Source organism: Pollicipes pollicipes, unplaced genomic scaffold (assembly GCF_011947565.3).
Source record: "Pollicipes pollicipes isolate AB1234 unplaced genomic scaffold, Ppol_2.1 Scaffold_5282;HRSCAF=6240_pilon_pilon_pilon, whole genome shotgun sequence".
Classification (NCBI taxonomy): domain Eukaryota; kingdom Metazoa; phylum Arthropoda; class Thecostraca; order Pollicipedomorpha; family Pollicipedidae; genus Pollicipes; species Pollicipes pollicipes.
In genome coordinates, this window is record NW_023596651.1 from 83,015 (window position 1) to 96,614 (window position 13,600).

General features: G+C 50.7%; 1 non-coding gene across 1 annotated transcript; it reads left to right on the forward strand.

The window, feature by feature from the left end:
• The first annotated feature begins 11,031 nt into the window (after positions 1-11,031).
• On the forward strand, positions 11,032-11,103 carry TRNAE-CUC (transfer RNA glutamic acid (anticodon CUC)). The gene has a single exon. It is a non-coding gene; the product is annotated as a tRNA-Glu (tRNA).
• The last annotated feature ends 2,497 nt before the right edge of the window (positions 11,104-13,600 follow it).

A 13,600-nucleotide genomic window follows, 5' to 3' on the forward strand; every position in this document is an offset into this window, starting at 1 on the left:
AGAGAGAGAGAAGAGAGAGAGAGGAGAGAGGAGAGAGAGAGAAAGAGAGAGAGAGAGAGAGGAGAGAGAGAGGAGAGAGAAGAGAGAGAGAGAGAGAGGAGAGAGAGGAGAGAGAGAGAGAGAGAGAGAGAGGAGAGAGAGAGAGAAGAGAGAGAGAGAGAGAGAGAGAGAGAGAGAGAGAGGAGAGAGAGAGGGCGGGGAGAGAGAGAACTACATGCGAGAAGTTTTCATACCTGTCCCCTTTCGCCGGTTTTGTAAAATCCTGGCCCTCCAATCATTTGGAGAAATCGAAACTCATGTCCGCACACATATGCTAGGAGCTGCCTTTTCGCCGAGTTGCAAGTCAGAGAATGGGTGGGGCCGCTACATCAATCGATGCATATCAAAGTTTCCTTTAATCAATGTGCACAATGAATAATCCTGATTCTAATCCTGGCCAGACAAATTTCCTTTAATGTTTCCATATGCATCATCATGCTCGTCGCAAATCTTGCGCAATCGGCTCGCTGGTCATATACAAATGACGCTAACAACTTGTTCGTTGTTGGCAAGAAGACAGTCTGATATTCCCGCCGCCCTGTTGCGAATATGTATCAGTGTGTACGTCTTAACTTGTGGGAAATTTGTTGTTGATTGGTGTTTTCGGGCACGCCGACTGCAGCGGTCATTTGGCGCCCATAACGATTTTTGTTTTACCTAACTAATGAACCGTGTAAAGAGTCGCGAAGTTGATCTGTTTAAGGAATAAAAAGACCTGTTTAGATTCAGGAAGGAGCGAGTTGTCTCCTAAAGTGTCACAGAGCGTCAAGGGCGAGTCACGCTGACCAAATAATTGTCGACGTTCTTCCCTGAGGCGCGGACATGATGTAAGCACATGACGAACGGTGAGAACAGCACCACATCGATGACAGACAGGTCTTTCGGCTCCCTGCAACAAATAGCCGTGAGTTGCGTACGTGTGTCCGATACGTAGTCTGCAGAGGATCACCTCTTCCCGCCTCATTTTGCGGAAGCACGAAAACCAATTACCCAGCTTGGGTTTTATTGCTCTGAGCTTATTTTCATTTGTTACATCCCAACAACGCCGCCACTCGTTCTGCAGAAATGTTTTTGTTGCAGGTTAAAAATCTCTAGCAGGGATAGAGAGGGAGAGTACACATGGAGCCAGCGCTGCTCGCCTTGCAGCCGCGTCAGCCACCTCGTTGCTGGCGATTCCAATGTGACTGGGATCCAACACAGGATAACTTTCTTTCGGGCCTGGTCCAGTTGAGTCAAACGTCCTAAAATATCCTGTACAAGGGGACATGATGGATAAAAAGACCTAAGACTAAGAACACTGCTAAGAGAGTCTGTCAAATCAGATGTGAGGATTCGCCACTGACTTTAATGAAACACAACGCCTTGGTGATTGCTACCAACTGCAATATGAACACCGACGCATGTGGAGGCAAGGAAAGCGACCGGGATGACGCTGCCGCTCACAAACGCACAACCCACACCGCCAGAAGTTTTAGCTCCGTCCGTGTAAGTAAGTGTGTAATCGTCATATAACGCCATGCGCTCAAGTTCCCTCGACCTCATTATACCTGGCAAGACGACATTCTTTTTCATTTCGGTCAAAGACGTATCTATTGATGGCGAGATCAAACGCCAGGGAGCGGTGGACAGATGATCTACCCGCTTCCAATTTCGAAGGAATTTCGCTTTCCCTTAGCAAGGCCCGGAGGATTCGGAGCACAAAGGATACGGCATGTGCCCGAGGTGCACTGTGACGAAAATGCACAGCAGGCCGTGAAAAACTGCGTTATATGCCGGATGGGAGGGGAACCGTCGCAACTTAAATGCATAACGCAAACCGAGCATTTCCCTTCTCGCTGACAAGGACGGCTCGTGCGATTCTACCATGAGGCTCGTGGCAGGCGATGTGCGGAACGCTCCTGCGATTACGCGTAGAGCGGTATGATGGACAGTGTCCAGGACGCGCTTGGTGGACTTACACGCGCTGTCATAAAAAAAACATGCGTAGTCCAGCTTAGAACGTATGATCGAGCGATACAATAGCAAAAGCGTGCTTCTATCTGTCCCATATGATGTACGCGAAACACATTTTAGTATGTTCAAGGATTTAAAACAGCGTTCACGTAGCGTCTTTAGATGTGTCTCATATGTTAGCGGCGGTCAAGGTATACCCCAAGGTATCTAGCAACAGGCTCCGTTGAGATGCGTTGGCCACACAGACGGACAGGCATATTGCCGCACTGCCGACTATGACAGAAATGCGTGGCTACAGTCTTGCTGCTAGAAAACCTGAATCCGTTTATGGTGCCCCACTTCTCGATACGGTCCCCAGCCAACTGAAGATGGCGCTCCATCGATGAAGCTCTTGCTGCGCTAGTCAAGATGGCAAAGTCGTCAACAAACAGGGCACGACCTACAGAATGTGGCAGCCCAACCCCGATATCGTTTATCATAACGGCAAACAGTGATACGCTCAGGACACCACCTTGCGGCACACCATTAACTTGATGGTGCCTCTCAAAGAGCGCGCTACCAACACGGACCCGGAAATAACGGTCAACTAAAAGTTCTGAAGGAAAGTGCCCATATTGCCGCGTTGTACCATACTTAAATAGCTTGACAAGAATACCATGGCGCCATGTGGTGTCATAGGCGCCCTCTATACCAAAGAAGACAGCGCCAGTGTGGCGATTTGCTTTAAATCCCTCACGAATCGCAGTATCAAGCACTACAAGATTATCCACCGTACTGCGATTCCTTCTAAAACCACACTGTGCGTTTGTAGAAATACCGTTATACTCCAACAACCAGGTTAAACGGACATTAACCATCTTCTCCATCAACTTACAGAGCGATGAGGTAAGAGAAATGGGTCCATAATGTAAGGGATTTAGCCCACTTCTTCCCGGCTTCAAGAGAGGCACGACAGTAGCTTCTCGCCAGGAGGCTGGGAATTCCCCTCTGGTCCAAAGCGAATTGAATACCGCTAATAAAACGTGAAGCACGCGACGCGGCAGATGCTTAAGCATATCGTTGTGAACAGTGTCCAGACCTTCTGACACGCTGCGAAGCCTGGCGATCGCCGATTCCAACTCCACCAGCGCGAAATGGTCATTATATGAATGCAATTCACTCGTTGAGAAGTCCACTGCAGATTGTTCACATCACGTTCTGTGCCGCACAAACTGTGGGTTTGTGTTACCACCTACGCTGCGTTGGGCCAGGGCCCGGGCAACCTCATTCGCGACATCCAACGGGCGCGTCACAGCCTGAGCGTTAACACATAGCACCGGCAGAGCTATGGGCGAAAACTGACCCGAAATAAGCTTGATTAGGGCACAAATGTGCGATGTCGGCGTAAGCCGGTTCAGCTTGCTCACGTACGCGAGCCAGGAAGCGCGTTTCGCTTCGCTTACAATGCGGCGAGCAAAGGCTCTCGCTTTCTTGAAGGCTATTAGGTTTTATATACTGCTTCTGGCGTCAAAGGCCCGAAACTCACGTCTACGTGCGCTGATGACGCTCCGACACTCCTCCGCCCACCATGGAACAGGAGTACGTCGGGGAGCGCCAGACGTGCGTGGAATACAACTGTTGGCACACTCTAAAAGTCTGTCAGTAAAATCTTCAATAGAGGGTACCGCCCTCTCAGGCCCAGTTACAAACGATTCCTCGAGCCGAGTCTCAAATTCGCACCAGTCCACTTTCTTAAAATTCCAGCGTTGTGGTCTAACGCTCAACGTTGCACCCCTCTTAAGCCGGACCCACACTGGGAAGTGGTCACTTCCCATGGGGTCATCTCCAACACTCCACTCGAGGTGATGGACGAGCTGGGGACTGGAGAGGCTCAAGTCTGGCGCTGACGTCTGACCGGATGGCATTGTAAAATGCGTACGAGCCCCTGCGTTTAAAATATATAGTGAAGAACCGTGGACAAAATTCTCACACAGCCTCCCACGAGTATTGGTGACGTCACAACCCCATGCAGTGTGATGCACATTAAAATCGCCTAAAAGAAGAAGTGGTGAAGGCAGTTCAGCCAGCAGACATCTAGGATGCGCCAAAGGGAAAGCGATGTCTGGTGGAAGGTATAGTGAGCAAACAGTGATGTGACGATGTTTAAAATAAAGACGCACAGCCACAGCCTGAAGAGTGGACCGCAAGCTCAAGCTCCTCGCTGGCACGCTATGGTGAACTGCCAGGAGGACGCCACCGTGAGCAATGCTCTCCGTCAACACGTCGTTACGAAACATCACATATCCTTTCAAAGAGCAGAAATGCTCAGACGCTAGCTTGGTCTCCTGCAGCGCCACGGCTGCAGGAGACCAAGCTAGCGAGGCACCAGCGGGGGCCTCCACCGGCTTCCGTGGAGATGGGGTGCTGTTTCGGGGGACGAGCTCTTTGTCTACCCCGGACAGGCATGACGCTCCAACGTCTCTGCCACACGCTCACAGGTACTGGCAAGAGGCGTCTGTAGCGAAGGGACCGATTGGGTCGCAGACGAAGGAACGGCCGGCGGCGCGCGGGGACTCCGACCACGCCGAGCCGTCATCCAACCGTCGCCCGCTGGTGATCCGGCGCGCACCGAGGAGGCCAGCAGAGCGGTGTTTACCGACTCCTCGATCAGCGGAGAGGGAGTTTGTGGTGCTGGCTGCGAGTCCAGGGCGCATGCTGAGGGTACGACTGATAGGCCAAATGACCTCGACAGTTACATAAATTGAACAGCCGTCATGTCCTCGATCACGTAAGTGTGCGGCAACGAAGTTTTCACTTTCGATGCGTACGATGTTTTTGGGTGGGTCTCGTTATAAAGTTCTCGAGCCTCACGGAATGATACGTTTTTAGAAGTTTTGATTGATATGATTTCCTTCTCCTTGGCGTATGCTGGACATGAACGGTCGTACGACATGTGCGGAACCTGGTCCTTGCCGCAGTTGACACAGTGGGGTTTGTCAGATGTACAGTATTCGCTCATGTGCTCGAGGGACGCACATTTGCCACACGCAGCGCGGTTTCGACAGTTGGGTTTCGTGTGACCAAATCGCTGGCACTGATAGCACCGCAAGGGGTTGGGCAAAAACTGACAAACTTTTACGCGGATGTATCCCACACGTATCTCGGATGGTAAGTCGGGGCGACTGAACGTATTAGATTGTTCGTGGGCACCAACTCTCCTCCCCTTCTGACAAGAATCCGTCGAGCGGCGGTCATTCCAAACTCCGAGAGCTCCTCCACGATCTCTTCCTCGTCAACGTCACGCAGGTCAAAACAGTTTACCACGCCCCTGTACGAATTTTTCGTGTTGTGTGGTGTCGCTAACATCGACACTGTTTTTTCGCGTTTACCAGCTCCATCACGAACACTGTACGAAAATTCAGTTGCTTCCATAGCCCGACTCGCCTCTAAGTCACTAGCAAACTCAACTTCTATTTTTCCATCCCGGAACTTGTCACATCTTATAATTTCTCCAAATTTTTCGCAGCCGTTTTTTCACTGAAACGGTGACAGAGACGCCAACCTAATCTCGTCACTTTGGAAGACGAGGATCCGTGGTCCGGGGATAGCAGATTCGCCTCTGCACCCTGGGGTTATCGAGGTCCGCCCCCCTTTCGGAGGACGGGTGTTCTTGGAGGTAGAGGACGCCATGCAAAAAGAAGTTTTCATTTCGGCACCGGAGCTCCCCACCCACCTCGGAGCCCAACTGGGGGACGGCCCATCACTCCCTCGGGAGGTTGTCACCGCCAGGGCTACCCCGGTGCTATACGGGGCGAGCGACGCCTCCCACACGGCCAGGTGTAACCGGGGAGACCCCTCCCCGTCCTGACCGTGGTTCAGCGCCACCGCCTCTTGACCCATTAAGCCGCTGCGCGCAGCCAGGCGCCCAAAGCGGAGACCCGAAAGAAGCGCCCAACCGCAACGCGAGCGACAAGCCGCTAGGCCCGTGTGGGGCCCCGCGCCCCCGGATATCCTGGCCAAAGTGGAGTGTTGGGACGCGCCGTGACTGACCCGCACAACGCGCCCCTTAGCCACCAGGATCCGATCAACCCGGGGACGAGGGCGAGGGGGCTCGGGGACCCCGATAAAACGAGGATCAGGAGTGATGAGTGGGCCGGATGCATGAAAATGGGTAGTGGGGAGGGAGCGGGCGGAACAAGGAGCAGGAGCTTACGTGCCGGCAGGGTCGCTACGCCCTGAGAGGAACAGCTTGCGCTGTTCACCAGTTACCGGAGCTGGGAACGCAGGGGGCGCTAGTCCCCTACACCGATCGAAGTCGGTGCCCCTGCGGGCACTGGTGGCAAATTATTTCAGCACACTGTCTTTCCTACCAACGTTTACATAGCACAGTGCATTTCTTACCGCCATTTACAAACGATGCAGCTTCCACTGGTTGCCCATCTCGCAGCGCTTTCTCTCGTAACTACCATCCCTTCACCTGCTGTCAGCAGTGACAACAATACTTCCTCTTCCGGCCGCCAGGCGTTCGGACGTGACCATTAAGCTGGCTATGGCGACCCTGCAATACTTCCAGACGTCGCCGCCAGAGGAGCGCGTGTTCGGAGGACGGTCCTCGGACCGTCCGCCGCCGAGACGCGCGGTGAGAGGGCAAGCCTCGTCCGAGCAGACATGACGACTGTCCGAGGAGGATGGTCCGAGTGAGGCTCAGCTAGGCCGGAGAGGCCGATGTGACTGCAGCTGGGAGAGGAGCTAGAGCTGGGAGGGGATCGGAGCACCTGGCTCCCGCTCCTGGGGGCGGTCCAGCGCTACTACACGTGAACTGTGACGCGGCCGTACTGGTGATGCGGTACTGGGGTTCGGGCGTACTGCTGATGGGGTGCAGCTTCAGTCTGCTAACGTGTGGACCCCAGCACGAGGCAGACCTTAGCGTAGCCTCCGTGAACGTGTTCTGCTGCAGCTCGGTGAACTTAGTGAACAGGTCTGCTGCACCTTGATCAACGTGCGGGTCTCCTGCGACTTGGTGGCCGAGCGGATCTGCTGCAACTTGGTGACCGCGGGAGTCTGCTGCAGCCTGGTGACTGCGCGGGTCTGCTGCGACTTGGTGAGCGCATGGGTCTGCTGCAACTTGGTGCCGCGGGTCTGCTGCAACTTGGTGACCGCGCGTGTCTGCTGTGAATTTGTGACCACGCGGGTTTGCTGCGACTTGGTGACCATGCCGGTTTGCTGCGACTTGGTGACCGTGCGGCTTCGCTGTAACTTGGTTATCGCGCGGGTTTGCTGCAACTTAGTCATTACGCAGGTTTGCTGTAACTTGGTGACCGCGCGAGTTCTGCTGCAGCTTGGTGACCATGCGGGTCTGCAGCAACCTGATGACCGCGCGGGTTTGTTGCGAACTGGTGACATCGTAAGTTTCTTGCAGATTGGTCATCGCGCGTGTTTGCTACGACCTGGTGGCCGCGCAGGTTTGTTGCGACTTGGTGAACGCGCGGGTTCGCTGCGATTCGGTGGCCGCGCAGGTTTGCTGCGACTTGGTGAACGCGCGGGTTTACTACAACTTGGTTATCGCGCGGGTTCGCTGTGACTTGGAGGCCGCGCAGGTTTGCTGCGACTTGGTGAACGCGTGGGTCTGATGCAACTTGGTTATCGCGCGGGTCCCCTGCAACTTGGTCATTACGCGTGCCTGCTGCTGCGAGGTCCCGCAGTCAAGCTAAGAAATCAGTGTCTTTAACTTTTGAGAGGACAGGTCTGTGAACTGCACTGAATGTCATCGTGAAACTGGCTATCTCAGTTCAGAGCTCCGTACAAACGAGAAACACTCCCTTTAAGCAAATTCGCTATTGATGATCACTTGACTGCCATCGTAAATAACCCAAAGTGCAAACAGTAGGATGCGAATAGCAGGTTTTGCCAAACTAGACTACGGCTGCTTGAAAATGCATGCTATAGGAGGCGATATAGCGTTTTATGTCTTGACCGTAGGACCGTTTATGGGCCGTAGACAGGATTTCTTTTCAGGACACACGTCATTTTGCTACTCGGTGATGACGTCACACAGTGGTGTGCTGGCTGTCATGAACATCTGCAGCCGCAAGGAAAACATAAGAGGCCACTTCCAAATGCCGCGAATCCAGCGGGCGGTCAATGTAAAAGTCCTTATGTTAACGCATGATGAACGTGTCCCAGAGAGCTAGAATCGCTTTTGAACAAAGGTGGGAGTGAAAAATTCCATCGCAAAAAACCGTGCGGGAGTGAGAAAATCGATTCACATAATCGATTCACTTAACGCGTGCAAGCGGCTTGGGTCGCTGGGGTTCTTGGGCTTGGAGGTACCTGGCGCCCTTGCTCTGTGCATACATAGACATGATTCAGATGTAGTTAGGTGAGGCAGGACATAGCCATAGGTGTCAAGGTTCTGTGGAGCCTCGTTTATGCTTGCTGGTTTCAAGTAAGCTCGGTTTTGGATGACATCTGAAAAACTCTGAGAGGGAAATAAGGGTTTGGCATGCGTGATTAAACAATGTCAGGCAGAAGTGAAAAAGTCACATAAAATATGGGGACGAGGAGTGAAAAACTATTCCTAATAGGGTGTCGCCTGACACCGAAAGTCAGCAATTCTAGGACACTGGCGTGACATCCGTAGCTGTCAACCGCCAAAGCGGTGTTATTCAGACCGGTAACGTTACAGCCTACAGTGACAGCGGTTTTAACAGAAACGAACAATCGGGGTCGTCGTCACCTTCTGCCATGTACGGAACCGTGTGTGAATCCGTGTTCTCGGCTTAGTCGCCAGCGCTGAGACCACTTGGCTCCGGAGGAGGCTTGAATTCAGCACCATCAGCCAGCGCTGGCTCAGCAGGCGACGCGGGCTCAGCAGTCGGCGGGGAAGGCGACTCAGTCTCAGCAGCAGACACAGCCTCACAGGCGGCCGAGCCATGACGCCCCTGGAGTTGTCAGGCCATCCTCCACACCTCGCGAACCTCCCTAATCACAGTCGTATCCCAGTCATGCGACCCCAGGACAAGCTTCCGGTGCATGCACTGGTGGTTCAAGGCAAACTCCTCTTGATACTTGATACACTGAACACTTGATACACTGTGCAGACAATGGGGCGTGGAAAGCTGCGCTGAGGCTTGCACTTGCACTTCGCGACATCGACAAAGTTCTTGAATTTCGTGGTGACGGCGTTGCTGTGTTACTCTCTTTCTTCCTTTGGTTTCTTGTTGATAGCTCTGTTGAGATGATATCAATCCCCCTCGATCAATTTTATCACGTCTTTTAGACCATGAACAGGGATCGCTAGATTGGTCCACAAATCCCTGTTTTCTGCCCGCGCGGTCTTGAGGATAGTATTAGTAAGATTCCTATTCGATTCGCTCCGCAGCCTGATGTAGCTCAAGGCCTTCGTGTAGTCGGTAGTTGGTGGTGGGACAGTGGAGCCGGGTGGCCTATCACAGCAACAAAAATGTTTTGTGCGCGACCGTGTAGCCTTGGGCATGCTTATGCAAGTAATTGATCGAATACATTTTTTTAGTACCGGAAAAACTAAACTAATAAACCCATAGCGCCAACACAACAAGCATATAAATTGCAAATCAGCATCACTATGATGCATTAGCAATCGCAAACGTAAGACCTACCCCAATCTACTGGAGCATTCTCATAACTACACAGCTTTGGGTTGTACCAAAATGTAATGTTGTTGACTACAAAAGTCAGGTTAAAAGCTGTTTGGAAATGTTTTGCGGCACTCTTCACAATATATATTTCATACCTAATCCACCAGGTACTAGTAGTGTAGAAAGTGGGAAGTTTGAGGCTTGTTGGAGGATGATACCAGTGCGTACAATAGGTGGCGCTAGTATCCAACACAACGTTCTTGGTGTGTCAAGGAAAAACTGCTCTTGTGTCACGAATATCAACAGTGATGTGGTGTTAAAGACCTGAAAGCTCTCATTAATCCGTGTGCCAAGAAAAAACTTTGTGTCGGTTGATTCCAAGAGATTCACCTCTCGATGACACACCCTAATGAGCAACCAACGTGCAACTTGAGACAGCAGTGTCAGAGACAACGCAACATTTGGCCTTACGCAACTGGGAAAATGCGCATGACAAATAAACTTCCCATGTTTTTATGCCTTAGTACGCGTTCACGTGTGGGTTAATTTGACTCCACCCGAAGGTTTTTCAAAATGATTTCCGAACGATGCGGCGTAGCCGCGCGAAATGTTGTACAGCTGTAGAGCATGGAAGAGCAGATCTTTTCACGTAAACATTATATGTACCTCACAAGCTTCTGCCGTATGGTAGGTCAAAGTTAGGCCGAGGCCGTCAGCGAGGAGCATTTCCAAGTAATTGTATAATGCGGTGTAACAACGGGATGTTGGAGGAAGCCACACTCATCTGAAATAATTTCTTGAACAAAATATCAACCGAAGCTATACTGGCACACAATCCATTGACATAGGAATAATAATAAAAGTCAGACCAAGGTCAAAACTGACCTGCATTATTTATCAAATCTTGGTTTATGAGGCAGCTTCTATTGCTTTTCTCTAGTGAATTCATTCGGAACAGTCACTGCGTAGCCATCTTCCACTGCCTGTTTAAGCGTCAGGAAAGGTCAATGACCTAAAATTACGTAGGTCAACGTGTTGTTTGTAGGAGCACACTATTTTGAGTGATTGGGATCTTTCGGATTTGTTCCAGTTAGAGCAAAGAAGAGAGATTTGGTGGCATCTGCCATTTCAGCAACAGCATTCGAAAATGACGCATCTGTTCCATCTCTCAGACTGAAAGAGCAGGTGCCGCAGGCAGTGGACAGCCGCACCCGTGAATTATAACGTTAACGCAGACGGTGATCTGGCATGAAATTGGTGGCACATGTCATACTGGTTTGTAGTTGTTTCCAACAAGTCGTTGTTTTTGAAACCCCAATTTAGAAGAATATGTCGGTCATTGCATTGCGTCTTGCGTAATATCAAGATTACCGTCAAATGATGTTCTTATGAAAGTGAAAATACGTGCAGGGAGGTCTTCATAGGCCATCATGAACAACTCGCCTCCCGCATGGTCTAGTGGCTAGGATACACGGCTCTCACCCGTGAGGCCCGGGTTCGATTCCCGGTGCGGGAAATAATGTGCTTGTTTTCTGTGCGCACACCGTCACGGAAATCAAACGCATGGTGTTGTGATTTATATGGTAATTGTATTCTGTATTTGCAGGAGCAAATGTGCTTATGTCAAGCTGACGTCACTATGCCCTTTGTAATTTAATACTCCGGCACGTTGGGCACCTGTTAACATTGTCCACATTTGCCGTGTCAGAAAGCCATGCTTAATCTATGAAAATTGCATTCTATAAACATGTGCCATTTATTAACATTGTGTTACATGTTGTTTGGTCCAAATGGGCCAAACAACTATGGACAATGGACAACAATGTCCAAATGGACAATGGTCCCAAGCGACGAGCCCACTCTTCGCTACTGAAGTTCTCTGTCTTGGTTGTTTGCAGCGGATAACACTGAAGGCTAAACCCATAGTGGCATGTAGTGGCACAGTGGCGCTTTGTTGTAAGCATATTGTACCTGCTTCTAGAATGTAGTTCTCACAAGTAAAGCATGGTTTCCTCACATGGCAGCTGCCTACCATACCAATGTATCACATTACAAGGGGCAGAGTGCCGGCGGCCTAAGAAAGAGCTTGTTAGTTCGGGAAAATGCAGGCAACAATAAGACCTATGCCTCAACAAGGCACAACCTTCATATCCCACCGGGACTCAAACCCTGGCCTCCCCGGTCAGAGCCTTGTATCCTAGCCCATGAACCAAGCAGGAGGAGGTGCATTCACAGAAAGGCCTCCCAAGAACGCTACTGTCTGTCTTTGTAGTCCAAGAAGACGCTGCTGGATGTAAGTCTTAATATTGCACAAGACGGATCACAATGGTGGATGTATGGTTCTAGACTGTGATTTTTAAAAAAAAAACGATGAAAAAATCCTGCAAAACGGTATAAGATATCACACTAAAATGCATCTTGGGACAGGAGCGTGAGAAACAACGCTACCTTTGGCCTTACACGCCTGCGAAAATATGTATGACAAATGTTTTGCATCAGTTGTCACAAATGCCTTAACGCTACATGCTTTCCTATTCCTTGATGCGAATGGACATCCATGTTAAGCTTTTGTTCAACAAATGACGGGTTATAGCGCAAAGAAGTGCTTATCTGATGAGTGCTGGAAACAAAAAGTCCTGAAGTCTAAGAAAAAATGTGTTAGTCTTGGATAGAGTCGAGGTATTTTGAGTTGGGCAAGAAAAAGCACGTCCCAAAAGTTGTTAATCGCTGTACACGCTTCCAGCGTTCTTAAAATGACTGTCCCTCTCTTGGAGCATATTTAAAAACATATTCTGGCGAGACCTCCGGACAAATTAAGTCTAATAATAATATTAGTTTGTGCCTGGAACTGCCGCTTTAGATTTTTAATACCCGACCCGCCTCGCACCCAAAGTTGAAAAGAGCGCGAGAGGGTGGGGACCCCGACCACGCGACCGTCGCACACCCCACAGAAGGGTCCCTGTGCGGGGTGAGGCTCAGCGGTTGGCCCCTCAGGCGCATGTAGTCCTACTCCACCGTTATTCATTCCCCTTCAACCCATTGTCCTGAAATGCTAATTTCTGGCCGAATTGCCTCTAATTGGCTCCACGGCTGAGAGGCCCGTGGAGAGACAGCCCTGACCGGGCTCTCAGCGCATGCCCCACATCAGGGTCCCTGCAAGGCTAATGCTCGGCGATCGGCGCGCCTGGAACATGTCCTGTCCCATCATTATCCAGTCTCCTTCATCCTGCAGCACTGAACTGATCATTGCTGACCAGAGAGACTATATTCCAAATAACCAAACCGTGTTACAATTTTGCAAAGCTTACGCAACATTGTTTGAGAGCCAGTAGAAATTGACTCAATAGTCTGCGCATGTTCGCAGGCGTGCAGCTCAGATACTGGAGGGTTTTAGGTCTTAAGAAGGTTAGGGCTGTGAAATGTACCCACTGACCTTCAAGTTGGTCATTTAATTTAAACCTCGTACAAATTGGGAGCGCCGGCTTTAGCGTTTGTCGGAAAGCTTCAGTTTCGAGTTCATGCATATGCTGAAAAATGATTCGGAAAGTAATCCTGCCGACAGTATGCGAGAACAGATTGCATACATCTTCCCGGGTAATCTGGATCGGAAAACTTCTGATGCCCCTCTTAACTCTGAATGCAGCCGCTGTCGCCTTCTGCTTGGCCACACTCCCGAATATTTCCATTCCATCGAGCCTACAGTTTGCTTACACGCCTCGCCGTTTTCAAGAAACCCGTATCCGTAGAAAAGTCCGAAACGGTGTTTGAAACGGTGGCAATGCTGGCAAAAACTGGTAAATCTCGCCATTACTGGATACGAAGCATGGTGCAGAGATACGGACTGGTGTTGTACTAAGTGAAAAGGCACAGCTGTTTTAACCATGAGAATGACTGCGACGCACTAACCAACGTCTTTGACTCACTTTATGGGAAAGAACCGCTTAGAGACACTGGAAAAGGCTCACTGAAAACCCGCATCGTAATGCCCTTCAGCACATAAATCCCCTGGGGCA